Genomic DNA, 19,563 nt, shown 5'->3' on the forward strand with positions numbered 1-19,563 from the left:
TACAATGTTTTTAAAATGTTTATTTTAGAAGGGAATTTATATTGCAATTTTGATTAATCCGATAATTTATTCCAATATTAAATGTGTTTTAGATGTGACCAAATGTAATTGTAAGATGTAGGACAAATTATATCATCACATTACATTTAAAAACTATATTATCCTTTTTATTGAATTCATTTGTAAGCCTAATATAAATTAATGGGAGACTAAAACGGGTGTTTTTGAAAGTAATTTCTTTAAAGCCAGTTATAAAGAAAATATAACTGCTGAGCACCGTGCGCTCTCCCGACTGGACGTGTCTCGATGCGCGTTAAGTCCTACGAGTTATTTACTTCTGCAATACCCGTCTTTCTTTCGCTTTTTATACAACTAAACTAGCACTGTCTTACAGGAGTCTTTGTTTGGCTTTATATCTTGCTGTATTCTGAGGGAAATATTATAAAAATATTAACGGACATCGCGAGAGTAACTTTTAGCGCCCAGACGCGTGTGCACGCAAAAGAGAGTCGGATTCTGCCTGGGATTCAAAATTCGGCACACCTGTTATATATAATATGATTTAAATACATTTTAATTAAATTATATATCGCGCTTTTCATCAAACCCGTCCACTCAACTCAGAGCTCCACTTCAAATGCTCGATTCATGCTGGTACGCAGCTGCCCTGTACTAAGCTTTAAGTTTATTTGGGTGAGTAAAGCACGTGTGAAGCTCGTTAGCCCCTTAACAAAAATATATCAGACAAAAAAGCACGTTAACTTTTACTTCAGTAGCATTTTAGCAAAGTAAATGTACTTTTACTTAATTACAATTTGTAGTACTTTTTCCGCCTCTGCTTATTACAGTTAGGAAGTCGTAATGCGCAGAATTTAAGCTGCCACTGATGTATCTGGGCCGTAACAATTTTTTTCAACTAACATGCCCGGAGGACTCGGAGCCCATGAGCGGCCAAGACAAGACCCGCCGGCGTCCTATTTCTGATTGGATGGAAGGCTTGCGTTGAGCTTTAAATGGTCTGCACACGTCAAACGTGGGGGGGTGGGTGGGGGGTGGGGCTTTTCATAGGGGATGGGGAAAGCTTTTTTTTTTTACAGAGCCACGCTACGCCGGATTTCCGGCGCGGCGCCGGAACGCTATCACCCCTGAATTAAACTAATTTATTAGCAATTTGAGTGTTTTTACCTGAAAAAAGCACCACATATGATTTGAACAGATGCAAATAAACATAAAAACAGCAAAACATAATATTTTTAACTAAATATGCTACATCCTGTGAGCCAAGCTGAAAAATAAAGTTTACTTCCAGATTTCTCCTGGATGCATTTATTCAGCCAGCATGTGTATATGTTCAGTTCCGTCAGCAGCTCACCTGATTTACCAAATTTACCAATTTACCAAACCAGGTGTTGATATGATGAGAACTAAAAATAACTTCACAAATAAGAAGCTTATTCTTTACCGACATTCCCACGGGTGCCGAAAACATTTGCACAATACTGTATATAGTTATTTTTTATAACTGCTTTGTTTTAAACATTTTGAAATGGTTGCCTACACTGGAAAATACTGGCGTATGTCTTTAAGGAGACGCCCAAGAGGACCCTCACGGTGGTTCTTTCCCAGCCAGTAGGTCCACTCAATAACTGACAGGTGCTCCTTTAACAGATTTTCAGTTCTGTTACCTCGTAGTCTCCAGATCTGGCCTTTGTAGATACCCCAAGCTCTTTCCAAATGCTGTGTATGACCACCACTCTGAGGGTCAACAAACCATCTCTTGTGGTTTACACTAAAATGTGTGTAACCTGCATTATGAAGAGCACCCATGTAAGCCCTCCATTGATCACTGATAATTGTTGAACCTCTACGTACATGCTTTCTGATAATTGGAAGTAAATGACGTCGAGATTTTTTTTCCACCAATCGGAGAATGGGTCTTCTTCTTTGTTCTCTGACGCCCAGTAATCCAAAAACCCACTTTCTTCTGTTCCAGGTCCGGCCAAATCTACCTCGACCATACTGTCAAAAACATAATACATTTTTAACAGTAGTTTTTCATTAGGACAAATTAAATTAACATTTACTCAACACTTGACATCCTTCACTCTATGCTGCAAGTTAATAACTTGCTCATTTTACATTCAGGTCAAAATATTTTACAAAATAAATTACTCACAAAATGAAAAATCTGAATAATCATTACATAATCATAATCAATTATTACTTTAGTCCTTTGTCATTATGTAAAACCTTATCTAATTTATTCTAATGTTTATTTACCATATAATCAATTAGTTTAACAATAATTGCAAAAAATGCTTTTCCTGTGTAAAGAAAAGAACCAAACATTTGCTGCTCAGCTTTTGTGTATTTCATGTCAATGGATTTATGTTCCTTTCAAATCACAGAAGCATATCAAAATGGCTGTCCATGAAACAGATATGCATGATAAAGATTAGAGATGTAATTATATGTTCTAAATTTAGTCACAATTATAGTGGTCAAAATTATCTATATATATATAAAATGTGCTAATATGTTTAAATAATACTAATACACAATGAGAAAACATTTCAGTAGCATTGCTGAGTTTGCCTGCAGAAGGCTCATGTCCATTTTTACCATGGCTTGACAGTAATTTGTTGATGCTGTTCAATAAAATAATGTGGGTTTTTCCAACCACTGTTACCAATCACAGTTTTAATTATGATTAAAATATGAAATGATAAAGATAAAACCTTTCTGTAAACCACTGTAAAATTCATGATGGTTAGTACTAATACAGATAGATTAGACACAGTGAAAATCTAACCTTGCGTCAAACTGATTAAATCACAAACTCTCACAAAAAATACAATGTTGCCTCAAATATTTTTTGTTCAAATATTATTTAAAAACATATAAAGCTAAAGATCAGGGTGCATTTCCTAAAACGTTACGCCACCGCTTAGTAAAGCTAAGTACTTTTTTTTTTGTTTACATTTCAAGTGTTTCCCAAAATCCTTTGTAACTTACATAGTAATTAATCAATCAAATATTATTCTGACTTTTAGCAACAATAATAGGAATTAAGGCATAAATAAAAATGTTATACCACATATAACCATAAATAAGTTAACATTAGCACTGTATAATCATTAGCTGTTTTGTTATTATATCATTAGTATTGTCATATAGAGCAATTACTTGATGAAATGAGCTTTCAGACCTGGAAATAATGCAAAGAAAACAAGTTCATATTCAAAAGGTTTTAAGAGCTCAGAAATCAATATTTGGTGGAATAACCCTGGTTTCTTTAAGCCTTTACTCCTGGTGCAAGAATACAAGCAGTTCAGTTTGGTGGTTTGATGGTTTGTGATCATCCATCTTCCTCTTGATTTGTAGTGAAAATTAGCTTTCAATTTTAAAAGTTTTTTAGATCTTTTTAAGTATTATTGCTTAATATCCATTTGTAACATATTAAACATAATTATATGTAGTGTGTTTTACAGAAAAGTACAATAATGTTATCAATTAATAAATAATGATCTAAACATATTGCCTTTTTGGCAATTCTATGACCTATTTTAACATGAGTTATGAACTTACTTTTCTGTATTATATTCTAAATATAATAATTTCAGACAATAAAAACTACTTTGGCCATTCCAGAAGAATTCTTTGCTTTGCTTCTTTGATTTCTTTCCATTTCTAATTGTTGCATAAAAGGTTATTTTTTAGTGTATACATTTCAATAAAATAAATAAATAAATAAAACTTTCTTTACGCATGATATGCAGTAGGAAGAAATTGTAACAATAATATTTTTAAGATTTTTTTTTATTGTCATGTTAGCAATTTAAATACGAATCTCTTATTAGTTATCTTAAAAGGCTTTTGTATTACTAAGAAACACACCGTAATCCAGGGCTGCACGATATTGGAAAATAGACATTTTTTGTTTTTTTCAGCGATAATATTGCAATATTAAACAATGCATGACATGACAACAGACCTGACCCGGCCCGAGCCCGACCCATAAACTGTCATTATGAGCCCGACCCGTAAACTAGCTGTTTTTGGGCTGTTTCAATGAGCGAAATCTGTTCAGCGTGCTGCCACTGTTGTGCCAAATCCAACTCCCCAAAGAATCAGACTCCACTTTGCAAGCAGGATTTCGCACAACACTGCCCGCTGTAAAACTGCTCGAGTGGAAACAGCGCTTATAAATAAATTAACAAACACAAAAACTAAGGGTTTTCTATCTATGATTTCAGATGGTATTAGTTTTATAAACACAGTACAGTTCCAGTTAGATACGTTTTACTTAGCTATATTGTGATTATCACGCCAGAGCTTTATATAAAATAAAAAATAGCATTAAAAAAACAGATGCCTATGTCTCAGACTATTTTCTGGAGCCGGACTTGACCTGACCTTGGCCCAAGTTTGAGTTCAGGCAGAAAATCTAAACTCTAATTCAGACCGACCGAGAACTGAGTCAGAGCTTTAGAGTCAGCCAAACACTCAAAACCCGAGACAACAACAAAAATCAAGCATTTAAATGGCCTTAAAACAGTAAATAACAGAGTTTTTCTGGGATTAAAAGCATGAATCCGTCCGTAACTGGAAAGATCTGTACAAAACTGTGCGGAGGTGCATAGCTTTGGACAGACTGTCTGCGCTGCGATTACATCACGTGTTAAGCCATGTGGAGGCAATGTGGTTACCTTGTATTTATGCCGGCTCGCTCCCCCCTCCCCAACCCCAGAATGCTGAGTATCTATTTCTTGTGTCAAGAATCAAAACATTGCAACATGACATGTTGGTTTTTATTGACTTGGGTAACATTGCATGTCCCGCGATGTGACTATTGCGCATGGGCACATCGCAATGACGATGCTTAAACGACATATTGTGCAGCCCGACCGTAAACTTAAAATAAGAGCTGAAAATGCCAATATTTATTTTACTAAACACAGCATCTTACCTTGCGTTTGTGGCAGAAGTTACTTTCGTCTATTACTACAAACTCCCTGTGTCCTCCCAGGTGTTGTCCTGTGCTTCTCCTTTTTCGCTTTAATGCTCTTTTGCAGATCATTCGCAGTTTTTTTACTCATTTTGGACAGCGTACGTGTGCTTCTAGAAACACCATCTTGAATTAGATCGATTTGTCGCAGCTTTAATCCCTGTGCAAACCTGTAAACAAAGAGAGTGTCTTAACTCTTAATATGTTTGTTATGTGTGCACTAAATAGTCTTGGCACTGGTAGATTTTTATACACAATGCTGTCCTGTAATCATGTTTCTGTAAAGCTGCTTTGTGCCAACACCAGTTGTAAAAAGCGCTATACAAATAAATTTGATTTGATTTGATTTGAATGCTGTTGATATAGTGTATATTAATGTATGTTACATTTTGTTACATAATTATTATTTTATACATCAGATATTTGAAGCTGTCATTTTGCTGCAATATTTTATATTTTTAATTAATTATGTATTTTCAGTGTTTTTTTTATGGAGTGAATTTTGTAGCAAAAGTTTTACACAAAAAATAAAATCTGCTAACAAAATTAAAAAAATCAAAAGGAAAAAAATGTGTATTGCAAATTCAAAAGAGAAAAAAATATAGCAAATATATATTTTTAAATATCCTTGGTTACTTTATTATCCTTTGCAGTTTTATGAAAAATGTTTCAGTTTAGATTTTGTTAATCACTGCTTTTTTTGTTTTTGTGAATTTTCAGTGGATCTCCACTGGTCAGCTGGTTTTGGACTGACTGCTCGTACCCTGAACCCTCGTCTGAGACTGACCACACCCACTCTGACAGTTTCAAGAGTTCTTCCAAACACAGAGAGCGAACAGGTTCCAGTGCACAACAGCAGCAGATACTTTTACAATTAAATTTCATACAAATGGTTATGTTTAATGTTATATTCATTTTCTAAGCAAGTGTTTCACTCCATTAAAAAGCTTTCATTAGCAAGGTGTTCTAAATATTCATGCGCAAAGTATCATAGTTACCTAGTCAGTGATCTAGTGAGTTACCTAGTTAGTGAACTAGTGAGTTACCTTGTCAGTCAACTTGTGAGTTACCTAGTTTGTGAACTAGTGAGTTAACTAGTTAGTGAGCTAGTAAGTTAATTACAGTGAAGTGAGTTAGCTAGGTGAATATTTAGAACACCTTGCTAACGTGAGCTTTTTAATGGAGTGAAACACTTGCTTAGAGGATAAATATAACAAACATAATGTTTGTATGAAATTGAATTGTAAAAGTAGCTGCTGCTGTTGTGCACTGGAAGCTGTTCGCTCTCGGTGTGGAAGAACTCCTGAAACTGGCGAGGTGGGTGTGGTCAGTCTCAGACCAGGGTTTAGGGTACTGAAGCAGAAGCAAACAAGAGACTCCAAAAGAATAAAAAAAAACCCCAGAAAATTCACAAATGCACACAAATAAAAGCAAAGACTGACAAAATTCCAACTGAAATATTTTTTTTAAATAACTGCAAAGGATAGTAAAATACATTTAAAAATATATTTGCTATATATTTTTTCTCATTTGAATTTGCAACATAACATTTTTGCTTTTGATTCTTAAAATTTTGATTGCAGATTTAATTTTTCTTTTGTGTAAAATAAATTTTGGCACAAAATTCACTCCATATTTTTTTTATTTAAATATACTGTTATCACAAAAATACACTGAAATATTGTGATATTATTTTAGGGCCATGTCGCCCACCCATACTTTAGTGCCAACTGCAGTCCTTGCAACTGAAAAGAATCTTTCGCATGCTTAACATGTGTTAGTAAATAGACATGTTGGAAAATTGCAGTTTGCTTGCTGTGTGGCAATATGGACAAAATTAAAAGAACACCTGCAAATTCAATGTTTTTTTTTTTTAATTAAAAACAGATTACCCAGCTTTTGTTGGAGTAACTGTCCTTACAGTCCATGAAAGAATTTCTACTAGATTTGGAGCATTGCTGTGAGGGATTGGCTGCAATCAATGACAAGAGTGCAGTGAGGTTAGGATTTTGGAAGAACCGTACCCCATCTCCTACTCCACATGTGCTAAATGTATTGGATGAAGTGCCCTCATTCCAGAGAACACATAATAATGTGTGTTTTTGGGCATGTGAGTCAGCAATTGGTGTAACTTAAAGTAGCAGAATGCATTTATCAAAAGGGTCTACAAACATTTAGCAATTAGTATGTCAAACAATTTAATAAAACAGGATTAATTCATTGAAAGCTATATTAGTCGACATACCCAGACATCCACTGTTGGGCTATACTTAAAACAGATTAAGCTACTTTTAAACTCAACAACTAATAACGCACCTGTATATAAACTGCATCCAACTTTGTAGACGGATCTTGCTCCTTTCAAATATGGATCCTGATCTGACAGACTTCGTGACATTTTTACCTCGATGAGTCTTATACCGGCACTCCCTAAAAAAAATAGGAAAATACAACATTAATATGCTATGTAAAAGCTGACCTTTGTAGTCGCTTTAGACTGTTTAAATAATGCTATAAAAAGAAACAGTTTTGTTGTTTTTATCTGCAATTGTCTATACATTTCTGCAGAAACTCTAGTTCCATTTGTCCATTACAGAATTTGTGTCACTTGCTTGTTAAATTAAATATATGTTGCATTTTATTTTGAATGTTTAGCAGGTCTACAACCATGACCAAACTGACAAGGTGCCCAGTTTCCCAAATTATATTAGCATTAAAAACATCTTTACATGGAGAGAGTGCTCAGTGTGGAGCTCGCTCGACCATCTAAGAATCATCTTAGTGCTAAAAACCTTTTGGAAAACCCACCAAAGTTAACCAGCATGACCAAGTCTGACCACAGTATAACCAGATTCTCCAAACCAGTCAACCTTTGTGACCTGCTTGACGATCAACTGGGTTAAGTCGGAAAAATTAAAAAAATCAAGAGCTGGTAACCAGTTAGCTTACCAGTATGTTTCCATTTTTTTACCCCTCTCCCAATTCTTGTTGAAAAAAATATATATAAACACAATAACATGAATTAAATACACATTTTAGCAGATTTTTACTAGTGAGGAAATTTGTTGAATCTTATCAGGGTACTGAGAGATGTGCAGCTATCTGGAGAAGCTCCTAAACTGGCTTCTGTTGTCACGTGGGACAACACTCGCACTCCAAGTTCAGAACGGTTTTTGGAGGTAACTGAGCCAGTTGAGGAGCCAACGTGGGTCGTCTGTATTCCGTGCTGTCCTCGCTCTGAGTCTGGAGAAGAGAGTGTAATGGAGGGTGAGCGAAAAAGCAAAAGAATAAATGAACGGAAACGAAGAGCCATCGACGTAGACTCTGCTGGGAAGTTAAAAATTGTAACTAACTAAGTTGTGTGTGTAGCGCCCCCACCAGGTTCTGACACTACAAGAGATTAGTTTTGGTTGCCGCTAAACTCTGCTAACAGGAGCATAGGATGTGCCTGGTGGATCCTACAAAATAATGCAATCAACTCGTTCACTAGGGTGAGGGGATATCTCCCTTCAGGGTCCAGAGTGTAGCTAGTTCCTTAGACCTACATAAATCTCCCATGCATCTGAACTTTTCTATTCCACTCTCTCATAGCACCCCATTGGATGAGTAAGTACGGGCTGCAGGCTGCGAAGCTCATTTCATTGTAGAAAACAATTGTGCTTAACACCAGAACTCATTTAAACACTATTAAAGTAATTAATTATGCAACTGATTGGAGATCAGTATTCTGAATGAAACTGTGATAACCCAATAACACAATGTACATAAAACAAAACACAGTTTTAATATTTTACCTCGCAATTCAGCTTGTAACTGGATTTTAACTTAATTACACTCAACTTTTAACCAAAAAAAAATGCTGAGCATGTGCATTCAATGAATTCAGAAGAACATTCACAGTACACGCAGACAGACACATAGAGACTTATAAAACCCGAGTTCAAAGACTATGAGGGAGCTACCCCCTTGTTGGTGCACGTTGGAGCTCAAAAAAACACCTCAGAGTTCAAGATTACTCACAGTTCAGTCTGAAGATTGAATATCCCAAAATGGTGGTCCGGTGGAGAGAAAAACAAACAAAAAAATAATCCCCGAAAAATATCGACCAGAATAAACACCAGCGACGGGCTTTAACACTGCTTCTACACCTGGCTGCTCAACTCCTCCTTCCGATCAAGTTGCTATGGGTGGCAGCACGAAGTGACGAGCACCCCAAAAGCACAGATGAGTTCCAATCTCTTTCACACAAGCCCTCCCTGGTTCTCACTCTTTACAGTTGTCCAGTGGAATCCATGAAACAAGTCCCTCTTCAGCCACAATCTTCGCTCTCTCTCCCTTTCTCTCCCTGCTCTTCTCCTCCGCGCTCTCTTTTAGCCCCCGCCCCTTTTCGTCTTCTCCCCGGAAAAAACCCAGACTGAACATGTAAAAGTCTCTCTCTTTTTTTTTTTCGAACAATAAATAAAAGTCCCATGGCAAGCACAAAATAAATGTTCACATGCATGTTAACACCATGTAAATGACAAAACTTAAATGTCAAAATATATATCTTCCCAGTTTCTTTAAAGTTTCTCTTATATTAACATATCTCTCAGCAACACATAACATGAACTTGGTACTGCTTCTATGTAACTCTGTTTTTGAAAGGAACAAACAGTCTTTGCTATGACTATCGGTACAGTTACAGATAAAGTTAACGTGGCTACATTCTCCCCCAACCTGAAATCGGCATGTCCTCATGACGAGAGAAGAAAGAGTAAAAAAACAAAATTGTATATATATATAGACGCATATATGTGTATATATGTATATTTATATACAACTCTTATCATTTAATGTTTTTTTTGTTTTTTTTTAACTTTATCCACTTATAGAGAGTGCTTATATACCTCACAGAAGGCATAAGATAGGGACTATCAACTTTGACTGAGCTAACTAGAGATGGACCCACTGAAACTAATGTAGGGCTCCCTAAAACGTCATAAGTAAATCTATTAGGGGGCCTCCTAGCTCTTTGCGGCTTGGCAGTCAGCTCCTCACTTGACTCAGCTTCTTCCCCACTATGATCCTCTGGTCCAACTTGAGACTTGATTCCATTTGCACTTGGCTCTGGCTCCACCAGCACAGCAGGCATACATGTTTCTTGAGAGTGGCTCTCTGGAAAGGGCAGCCCTTCCACTAAGATTTCATTGTGACCAGGAATGTCCGAAGCCAAACTTGGGAGAGTCTTAGGCACCTCTTGCAAGTCATTTTCAACAGCGGCTGTCTGAAAAGGTATATCACAGTCATACCCAAACTCAGAATCATCTTCAGGATCAGAATCATAGTCACCCCAATCATATGTCTCCTGACTGGGGGGTCCTTCCGATATGACTGGTACTTTTTCCTTTGCTCGCATTCTCTGACTTTTTCTCAGGCGCTCATTGGATGGAACCATTTTTTGTCATTTCTGAAATCGCACTCCCTCTCCAATTGGTAATAGATGATTTCTGTGTAAGACCTTAAAAGGTCCGTCACCGCTTTCAGGCCTCAGTCTAAACACTGGCAACCCTGGCATTTGACTCTCTACTATGTATGGGATGGAGACCCAGCGATCAGCCAATTTGTGCTTTCCTTGAAGGCCAAGATTGCGGATCAACACTCGATCACCTGTAGCAACAGGACAGTAACGAACTCTCTGATCATAGATCTGTTTGTTTGCATCATTTTTTTTTTTAGCTTTGCTCTCAGCCAACTGATATGCAGCTTGAAGGTCACGCTTCATGTTCTTCACATAACGCTGATAAGACTTGTGTGAAGACCCATCACTGGATACTCCAAAGCTTAGATCTATGGGCATCCTAGCTTCCCGTCCAAACAATAGGAAGTATGGGGAATAACCTGTTGACTCATTCTGCGTACAATTGTATGCATGAACCAGGTAACGGATATGTCTGCTCCACTTTCCCTTCTCCTGTGCACCCAATGTCCCCAGCATGTCAAGCAGCGTTCTGTTGAATCGTTCAGGCTGTGGGTCTCCCTGGGGATGATAGGGGGTGGTCCTAGACTTCTTCACTCCAAGCATGCTGAACAACTCATGAATAAGCTGACTTTCAAAGTCTCTGCCTTGGTCCGAGTGTACTCTCTTGGGCAAACCATAATGGACAAAGAACTTTTCCCACATCACTTTGGCAACTGTAGTTGCTTTTTGATATTGTGTGGGATACGCCTGAGCATAACGGGTGTAGTGGTCAGTCACAACCAAGATGCTACTAGTGTTTGATGAGTCAGGTTCAACAGATAAGAAGTCAATGCAAATAAGGTCCATGGGGCCCTCGCTAGTCATGTGCAACATTGGAGCAGCTCTCTTAGGAAGGGTTTTTCGCTGAATGCACCTAGCACAGGTTTTGCAATACTTTTCAACATCGCTTTTCATGCGAGGCCAGTAAAAGCGGGCTCTCACTAAGCCATAAGTTTTGTCAAACCCTAAATGGCCAGAATGGTCATGCAACGACATAAGCACAGAGCTTCTAAATCGTTGGGGAAGTAGCAGCTGTTGGCTGGGTGGTTTATTGAGTGATCGGGACATCCTATAGAGAACGGCACCTTTGATCTTCAGTTTCCCCCACTCCTTTAACAACAAGGCAACATCTGCATGTCTACCTTTGTCAGCGTGACCAGGGTCTCTCTGTTTCACTGCTTTCCACACTTCCCCTATGCATGAGTCTTCTTGTTGTGAGCAAAATATCTCTTCCTGACTCAATAGAGGTAAATGTTGCATGTTCACTGAAGTCACATTACAGAAAGCCTGAGGTACAGCTTGCTGGGATGCACCCAAAAAATCAATGGTTCCATGATGTCTAAGAGGTAGACGAGTTGAGACCTGAGAAGAGTGACAGAGGGCCTTAATGTGGCTTGCTGGAATTTCAGTCTGATCAGTCTCAAGAGGGACAGAGGGAGGTCGACGGGACAAAGCATCAGCATCTACATTTTGCTTGCCGGGTCGGTACTTCAAGGTAAATTCGTATGTCGACAGAGCTGCTAACCACCGATGACCAGCGGCATCTAGTTTGGCGGAAGTCAACACATAGGTCAATGGGTTGTTATCTGTGTGTACTTCAAATTTAGCACCATATAGATAGTCATGCAGCTTGTCGACCACTGCCCACTTCAGAGCCAAAAACTCAAGCTTGTGAGTGGGATAATTCTTTTCAGCAGGAGAGAGGCTTCGACTAAGAAAAACAACTGGTCTTAGTCCATCACCCTGGTCTTGGTAAAGGACGCCCCCTAACCCTTCTCTGCTAGCATCAACATGCAGCACATATGGCAGATGAGGGTTGGCGAAAGCTAGTACAGGAGCGTCAATTAAACTTCTCTTGAGCGCTTCAAATGCAGCCTCATGTTCCTCCTCCCATCTAGCTCCAAAAGGTTCGGTAGGATGGAACAGCTGTTTAGGACCATCCTCCTTCCTCCCCACCGTGGTTCGACCATGACGTTGATCTTTTGCATTACACTTTTTCGTGGTAGCAGTGACGCAGCCTTGCAGCAGTTGGTTTAGAGGGAAACTGATCCTTGAATAGTCTTTCACAAACCTGCGGTAGTAACCACAAAAACCCAGAAATGAGCGGAGAGATGTTATATTCTCTGGACGTGGCCAGGTACAAACAGCATCTACCTTTGCAGGGTCCGTGGATATGCCATTCTCAGATACAATGTGACCAACATAATTGACAGAGGTGCAGCAAAACTGACATTTGTCCAGAGAGACCTTTAATCCCTCTTCTTTCAGTCTATCCAGCACTTTGAGTAGACGTTCCTCGTGTTCCTCAAGTGTTCTCCCAAATATGATCAAATCGTCTAAATAGACCAAGACTTCCAGGAGATTCATATCCCCTACCGTCCTCTCCATGACCCTCTGGAATGTAGCTGGGGCCCCCGTCACCCCCTGCGGCATACGCTCAAAATGGTAAAACCCAAGAGGACAAATAAAGGCAGTTTTCTCTTTGTCCACGCTGCTCATAGGGATCTGATAATAGCCCCTTCTGAGATCCAACACACTAAACCATTTGCTGTCACTGAGACACGCCAGTGCATCCTCTATACGAGGAACTGTATACTGGTCAGGAACTGTCCTCTTATTCAGTGTTCGATAATCGACACACATACGAATGCCGCCACTTTTCTTTCGAACCACAACTATGGGCGAAGCATAGGGACTGCGTGATTCTGAGATGATACCTTCCTTCAGTAACTCATTTAGATGTTTCCTTACATCTTCCACATCTCCCGGGGCAAGTCGTCTTGAGCGTTCCCGGAAAGGCTGGTCATTTGTGACCCGAATGGTGTGTTCAGCGCTTTTTGCACACCCAACATCAAACTCACTACAAGAAAATACTTCTTTTCTTTCCATCATTTTAGTGCAGAGCCGCTCTTTCCATTCTTCTGATATAGGTGAGTCACCAAAATTGAAAGAGGACAAGGACAGTTTGTGTGAGACTTTCCTTGTATTTTCGGGGCATACTGAAGACACAATGTCAACTGGGAACAAATGAGCAACGGCGAGTCCACGCTTCAGGGTTACTTCCCGAGTCGACACGTTCCTCACAGTAACCTTCACTCGATGGCTGTGTATGCTAATGGCTCTCTTGACCTCAGGCATAACTAGCAAACCCTCTAACAGATGGTCTTCTTCTGGTCCATCAACAAGAACAGCAGACGCAGTAGGACATCCAGGAAATCTTGGAATGCCTGTGATTGTGCGAGTTTGGCCAGGGGAAAGTGTCACAGGGTTAACATGTGAGAACCACACTGTACCTCTCTTCATGTCATCAACATTCTCTCGGGTCTCATGCAACCTGACATAACTTTCTTTAAACAAAGGATGAACACACATTGTGCTCAAAAAATCTTCGCCCCCTTGTATTTTGCACGATTCAAAAAGTTTTCTTACCACAGACGTGTTGGTGCCCACCAAAAGAGAAACATCTGCTTTAACAGCTGGGTCTGGACACACGAGTACCAATGATTCTACTGCCTCAGTCACTCCTACTACATCTCTGGAAAACTCAATTTTCACACAGAGGTATCCATCATAGGGGTACTGTTTCGCACTCAATCCCCATATCTCAAGATGCTCTATAGGAGTCAATGGCATATGCTTTAAGTACTTGTCATAGAAGGAGCGATAGAGGAGCGTTACTTGAGACCCACTGTCTAATAAGGCTTTCGCATACACTCCTTCAACCTGTACAGGGACTATAGAGCTAGGACCAACAAGTCCTTTAGGCAGGGGTGTGGCCTCTTGAATTTTCTGGTACTGTGCGGAACGTGTACTCACCGGGACATCAGTTCGTTCCCCTACTGAGCCCCGGGAAAGTTTCCCGACTGCCTTCTTGACTTTAATAGGCGCTGGTTCACTTTTCTGAGATTTTGACATTCCCGCTGATAATGTCCATCTTCACCACATCTATAGCAGAAAACATCATCACGTCTTGCCAATGTTCTTTCTCGGTTTTTACCCTGTCCAGGGGCTGTTTCAGTCATACTTCTTTTTATTTGAGAGTGTGGGGGTTGAGTATTCATGGAAGGCACAACAGTAGCAGACATCAGTTTGGTCACTTCACCTCGAAGTTCTCTCACTTCTTTGCAGAGGCTTTCAATTATCTGTTCCTTTTCTTTCTGTGAACTTTCAGCTACTAAGGTTGTCTTATCCTTAGTTGATGGCGGGTAAGAAATAGCATTCCCCACTGCTGTAGTCACTGCCATGGTTACTCTGTTCTTGGCAGAGGATCGTTCTGAAAGCAGTTCCTCTTCCTCTCTGACTTCTTGAAGCAGCTGCGTGAAGCTGGGAGGTGGCTTAAGCTTGTATGTCATTTTGATGCGTAAAGCAACTAAATCATGGGGCAATGCTCCTCTCACAACTTGATCAATGCGAACACGATCTATGTCGGCTCTTTCAATCCCACCTTTTCTATACATGGAGTGCAGCAGTTTATCTAACCTGAACAGATAAGATGACAGCTTCTCATTATCTTCTTGAAAAGTACTGCGAAATTTTACCAGCAGATCAGAAGCATTTTCAGTAGTTCCAAAGGCAGTCTCGAGTGATTTTAGATAATCAATTGCAGTTGCATTAGGATTGCTCACTCTCAAAAATCGGACAATGTCAGCTGCTGGCCCTTTGAGACTCTCGGAAATTCTCTGCTTTTTCACATTGTCTGAACACTGCCACTCTTCCAACATGTGTGCAGCTTGTTCTGCCCAAGCCTCATACTCTTCTTCCCCAAAGGGAGTAGGCTTTTCACCAGAAAACAGTCTGAGCTTTCGATAATTTGGGTTTTCAGTGGGGGTGATATGACATTTTTCCACTAGGGAGGAGATAGCATTTACAAGCTCAGTATTCAGAGCGAGAGGGGCAGCTGCACTAGGAACATGACTGCCAAAGCCTTCAACATCTGCTAATGTCTTGCCTTCATGTTCAAGAAATGTCATTAGCTTAGCATAGAATTCTTCTGCCCCAACTGAAGCTTGCCTGGGGGTAGGCTCTACAAAGCTGACAACCCAGCTACCCCACTCATCTCTGTCCCCAATCTGTTCTGGCACACTAATCAGCTGATGTCTCTATCAGAATAAACTGACTTTTACTGATGTGTTCTATACGATAGTCACTGATTTTTGTACGACCAAACACTTTACTTTCATCTAATACTTTATAAATAATGTCCTCTGGAGTTTCAGGAGACACCCCACTAAGCACAATGGCATGTTTTACATCCTGATTTCTCCCCACACACCAACTAAGAAGTGGTTCTGACTCCATACTGTTTCAATTTTTAGGAAACCACCAACATGAAATACTTAACAATACAAAATACTTTTAAAGCCTGCAAATTAATTATTATTTATTTATTTTTTATTTATCCCGGACGATGCCCCCACGTGTAGCGCCCCCACCAGGTTCTGACACTACAAGAGATTAGTTTTGGTTGCCGCTAAACTCTGCTAACAGGAGCATAGGATGTGCCTGGTGGATCCTACAAAATAATGCAATCAACTCGTTCACTAGGGTGAGGGGATATCTCCCTTCAGGGTCCAGAGTGTAGCTAGTTCCTTAGACCTACATAAATCTCCCATGCATCTGAACTTTTCTATTCCACTCTCTCATAGCACCCCATTGGATGAGTAAGTACGGGCTGCAGGCTGCGAAGCTCATTTCATTGTAGAAAACAATTGTGCTTAACACCAGAACTCATTTAAACACTATTAAAGTAATTAATTATGCAACTGATTGGAGATCAGTATTCTGAATGAAACTGTGATAACCCAATAACACAATGTACATAAAACAAAACACAGTTTTAATATTTTACCTCGCAATTCAGCTTGTAACTGGATTTTAACTTAATTACACTCAACTTTTAACCAAAAAAAAATGCTGAGCATGTGCATTCAATGAATTCAGAAGAACATTCACAGTACACGCAGACAGACACATAGAGACTTATAAAACCCGAGTTCAAAGACTATGAGGGAGCTACCCCCTTGTTGGTGCACGTTGGAGCTCAAAAAAACACCTCAGAGTTCAAGATTACTCACAGTTCAGTCTGAAGATTGAATATCCCAAAATGGTGGTCCGGTGGAGAGAAAAACAAACAAAAAAATAATCCCCGAAAAATACCGACCAGAATAAACACCAGCGACGGGCTTTAACACTGCTTCTACACCTGGCTGCTCAACTCCTCCTTCCGATCAAGTTGCTATGGGTGGCAGCACGCAGTGACGAGCACCCCAAAAGCACAGATGAGTTCCAATCTCTTTCACACAAGCCCTCCCTGGTTCTCACTCTTTACAGTTGTCCAGTGGAATCCATGAAACAAGTCCCTCTTCAGCCACAATCTTCGCTCTCTCTCCCTTTCTCTCCCTGCTCTTCTCCTCCGCGCTCTCTTTTTGCCCCCGCCCCTTTTCGTCTTCTCCCCGGAAAAAACCCAGACCGAACATGTAAAAGTCTCTCTCTTTTTTTTTTCGAACAATAAATAAAAGTCCCATGGCAAGCACAAAATAAATGTTCACATGCATTTTAACACCATGTAAATGACAAAACTTAAATGTCAAAATATATATCTTCCCAGTTTCTTTAAAGTTTCTCTTATATTAACATATCTCTCAGCAACACATAACATTGTACTGCATGGTACTGCTTCTATGTAACTCTGTGTTTGAAAGGAACAAACAGTCTTTGCTATGACTATCGGTACAGTTACAGATAAAGTTAACGTGGCTACATGTGTCTATCAGCTAATGGAAACAGTGAAGTTACTTTAGCTAACCTAGCTAACTAGCATGTAGGCTAAGAGTAACCAAACAGAGCCTGACGATGCAGCTATAGCTGAACTAGCAGGGCATTTGTGTTAGCTATGCTTACACGAAGAAAAACGAACCCTCGATTAGCTAAACCAGGCTGTTAGTAAGCAATCCGATTACACTAAGCTAATCGATTAACTAGCTAGCTAGATAGCAAGCTACTTTGTTAAACCATGCTAACCTAGCTAGGTTGCTAGATAACTAAGTAGCTCATTTGTTGAATTATTCTGTTTAAGTTATAACCAATGATGTAACTTAGTATGTGTATATTGGGTTCCACATTAATTTCAATTAAGAGCATTAGTTCAGTAACGGAAGGAAGTGTTAGAATGTCTGTCTGTAATGCACAAGAAAGAAGACCCCAATATGCAACTATAAAGTCTATATAATTAATAAACTTGTTCATTGTGTATTCTGATGTAAACAGCTCTCAAATATTGATATGTTAGTGTTATTTAAAACATTTAAAAATAAATTAAATACATTATCTATTGTAATAAATGCAGGATCTGAAAGGGTTAAATTACCATATTGAGATATTCTAAATGTTGTACTTGTTTTTACACAGCATCTGAAGATGCCTGGCCAGTAGACTTGACGGTGTCATCAGAAATCCCTGAGTGCCTAAATCCACCTGCTGCCAGGCCAGCCATGGAAAACCCAGCTCCAGACAAAAAATCCAAGGGATCCACTCAAGGTATTAACAAGTTACTACGTTGGACCATGACAGCACCATGATGTGTAGATTAAACTGATTAATCCATATACTTTTAAATAATAGAAAAAAAAGTATTTAGGTTAAACTTATGTAAATGGTAATGCTTGTGATTTCCGATTGGCATAAATTACACAGATAGTATTCTCAGATGAAGTCTGATGCTTATATCTGGTTCAAATTACACAACAAGTGTCAGGTTGTTGTGATGTTCACTATACCTGACTGGTTGTGCTGTAGTTGGGAATATTTCAGTTGTTGTGGTTTTCACACTACAAGACTGATCAGAGCACTAATGGGGTTGTAACGTGCCTCAGATTGCAATGGCTCCTGGGTTGATATTGGCTCTTCATCTAGCTACACAGAGCTTATAAGAATTTGAATTCAATATATTATTTTTAGATCATAATAAATAACAAAAGAAAAAGACTTAGTGTTGACGCAATCAGATTCCCTTTGTCGTGCAAGCATGTCATGCAGCAGTACAACAGATTACGCTGGTGATTTCTGTATTTTCTGTAACTGTAGATTAACCATTATTTATAAATAGAAATAAAATGAATCTGTGGGGAATATGTTGTGCTCATTTTGCGATGTGATGCAAATGCTCAAATACGGTTTTCAAATTACCTGGAAAGGCAGCTGGCCAAAATAACAGCATTCCACAAACCATCCATTGTGAAATTTAGGGATACTTAGCTGCAGTTTGATACCAAAACTAACCATGCTAAATGTGTAATGACCCTGAACCCTGGTGCAGTCTCTGGTCTAGACTTTAACCCCTTAACGCCTGTTGTTGCAAATATGCGACTAACCGTTTGATTCAATCAACCTGCCAAGATAGCGCCTGCATTCCCCCAATGCCTGTTAGTGCATATTCGCCACGGACCTAGGAACCTTTGACAATTTAGAATTCAAATGAATCTAGAATTCAGATTAATGAAATGTTTCCTGTAATATTTGTGTATATTGTGTTGGTGACAGTAATTGGTGTTATTTATTATTGAATGCCTGCTGTTGGGTGCATAAATAAAACATTGATTTTTCACTGTTATATTACTCTGTTATTGTTATCTTAGTATGGACCATTATGTCTGCTGTAGCAAATTTGCAACATACCAAAATTTCTATTTATTTTTGTGCAAAAGTGAAATGAATAATCTCAACAATATTTACTATCTACTTAAAGGTAAAACACACATGAAACATTTTTTCATATACAGCTACATTAATTCAGGCGTTAAGGGGTTAAGGTGTGAAAACAAAACTGAAGCAAAACTTAAGTTTTTACAGTTGCATAGTTCTTAAATTTGTTTGTAATTGGTAACTTCATTTTTTATTGAGAAATGCACCCCAGATCACTTAAGTCCATAGTTATTTAATATTGGTTCAGTGCAAGTAAATAAACTTGATCTGAAACATTGGGAAATTATCAGTTAAAATATTTCAAACTTATATCCTCACTTTGAAGGAGCAGCACCAACGCTTCAGGCTGCTTTACGTA

The 19,563-nt window shown here is 39.0% G+C and overlaps 1 long non-coding RNA gene across 2 annotated transcripts; it reads right to left on the reverse strand.

Moving 5' to 3' along the window:
* Window positions 1-1,063: 1,063 nt before the first annotated feature.
* On the reverse strand, window positions 1,064-9,348 carry LOC111196778 (uncharacterized). Of its 2 annotated transcripts, XR_007428046.1 has the most exons (5): window positions 9,029-9,348; window positions 8,059-8,251; window positions 7,325-7,438; window positions 4,970-5,178; window positions 1,064-2,019 (listed from the first exon to the last, which is right to left on the reverse strand). It is a non-coding gene; the product is annotated as an uncharacterized LOC111196778 (long non-coding RNA). The 2 variants fall into 2 exon arrangements; XR_007428044.1 differs by lacking the exon at window positions 8,059-8,251.
* Window positions 9,349-19,563: the final 10,215 nt, after the last annotated feature.

Source organism: Astyanax mexicanus, chromosome 21 (genome assembly GCF_023375975.1).
Source record: "Astyanax mexicanus isolate ESR-SI-001 chromosome 21, AstMex3_surface, whole genome shotgun sequence".
Taxonomy (NCBI): domain Eukaryota; kingdom Metazoa; phylum Chordata; class Actinopteri; order Characiformes; family Acestrorhamphidae; genus Astyanax; species Astyanax mexicanus.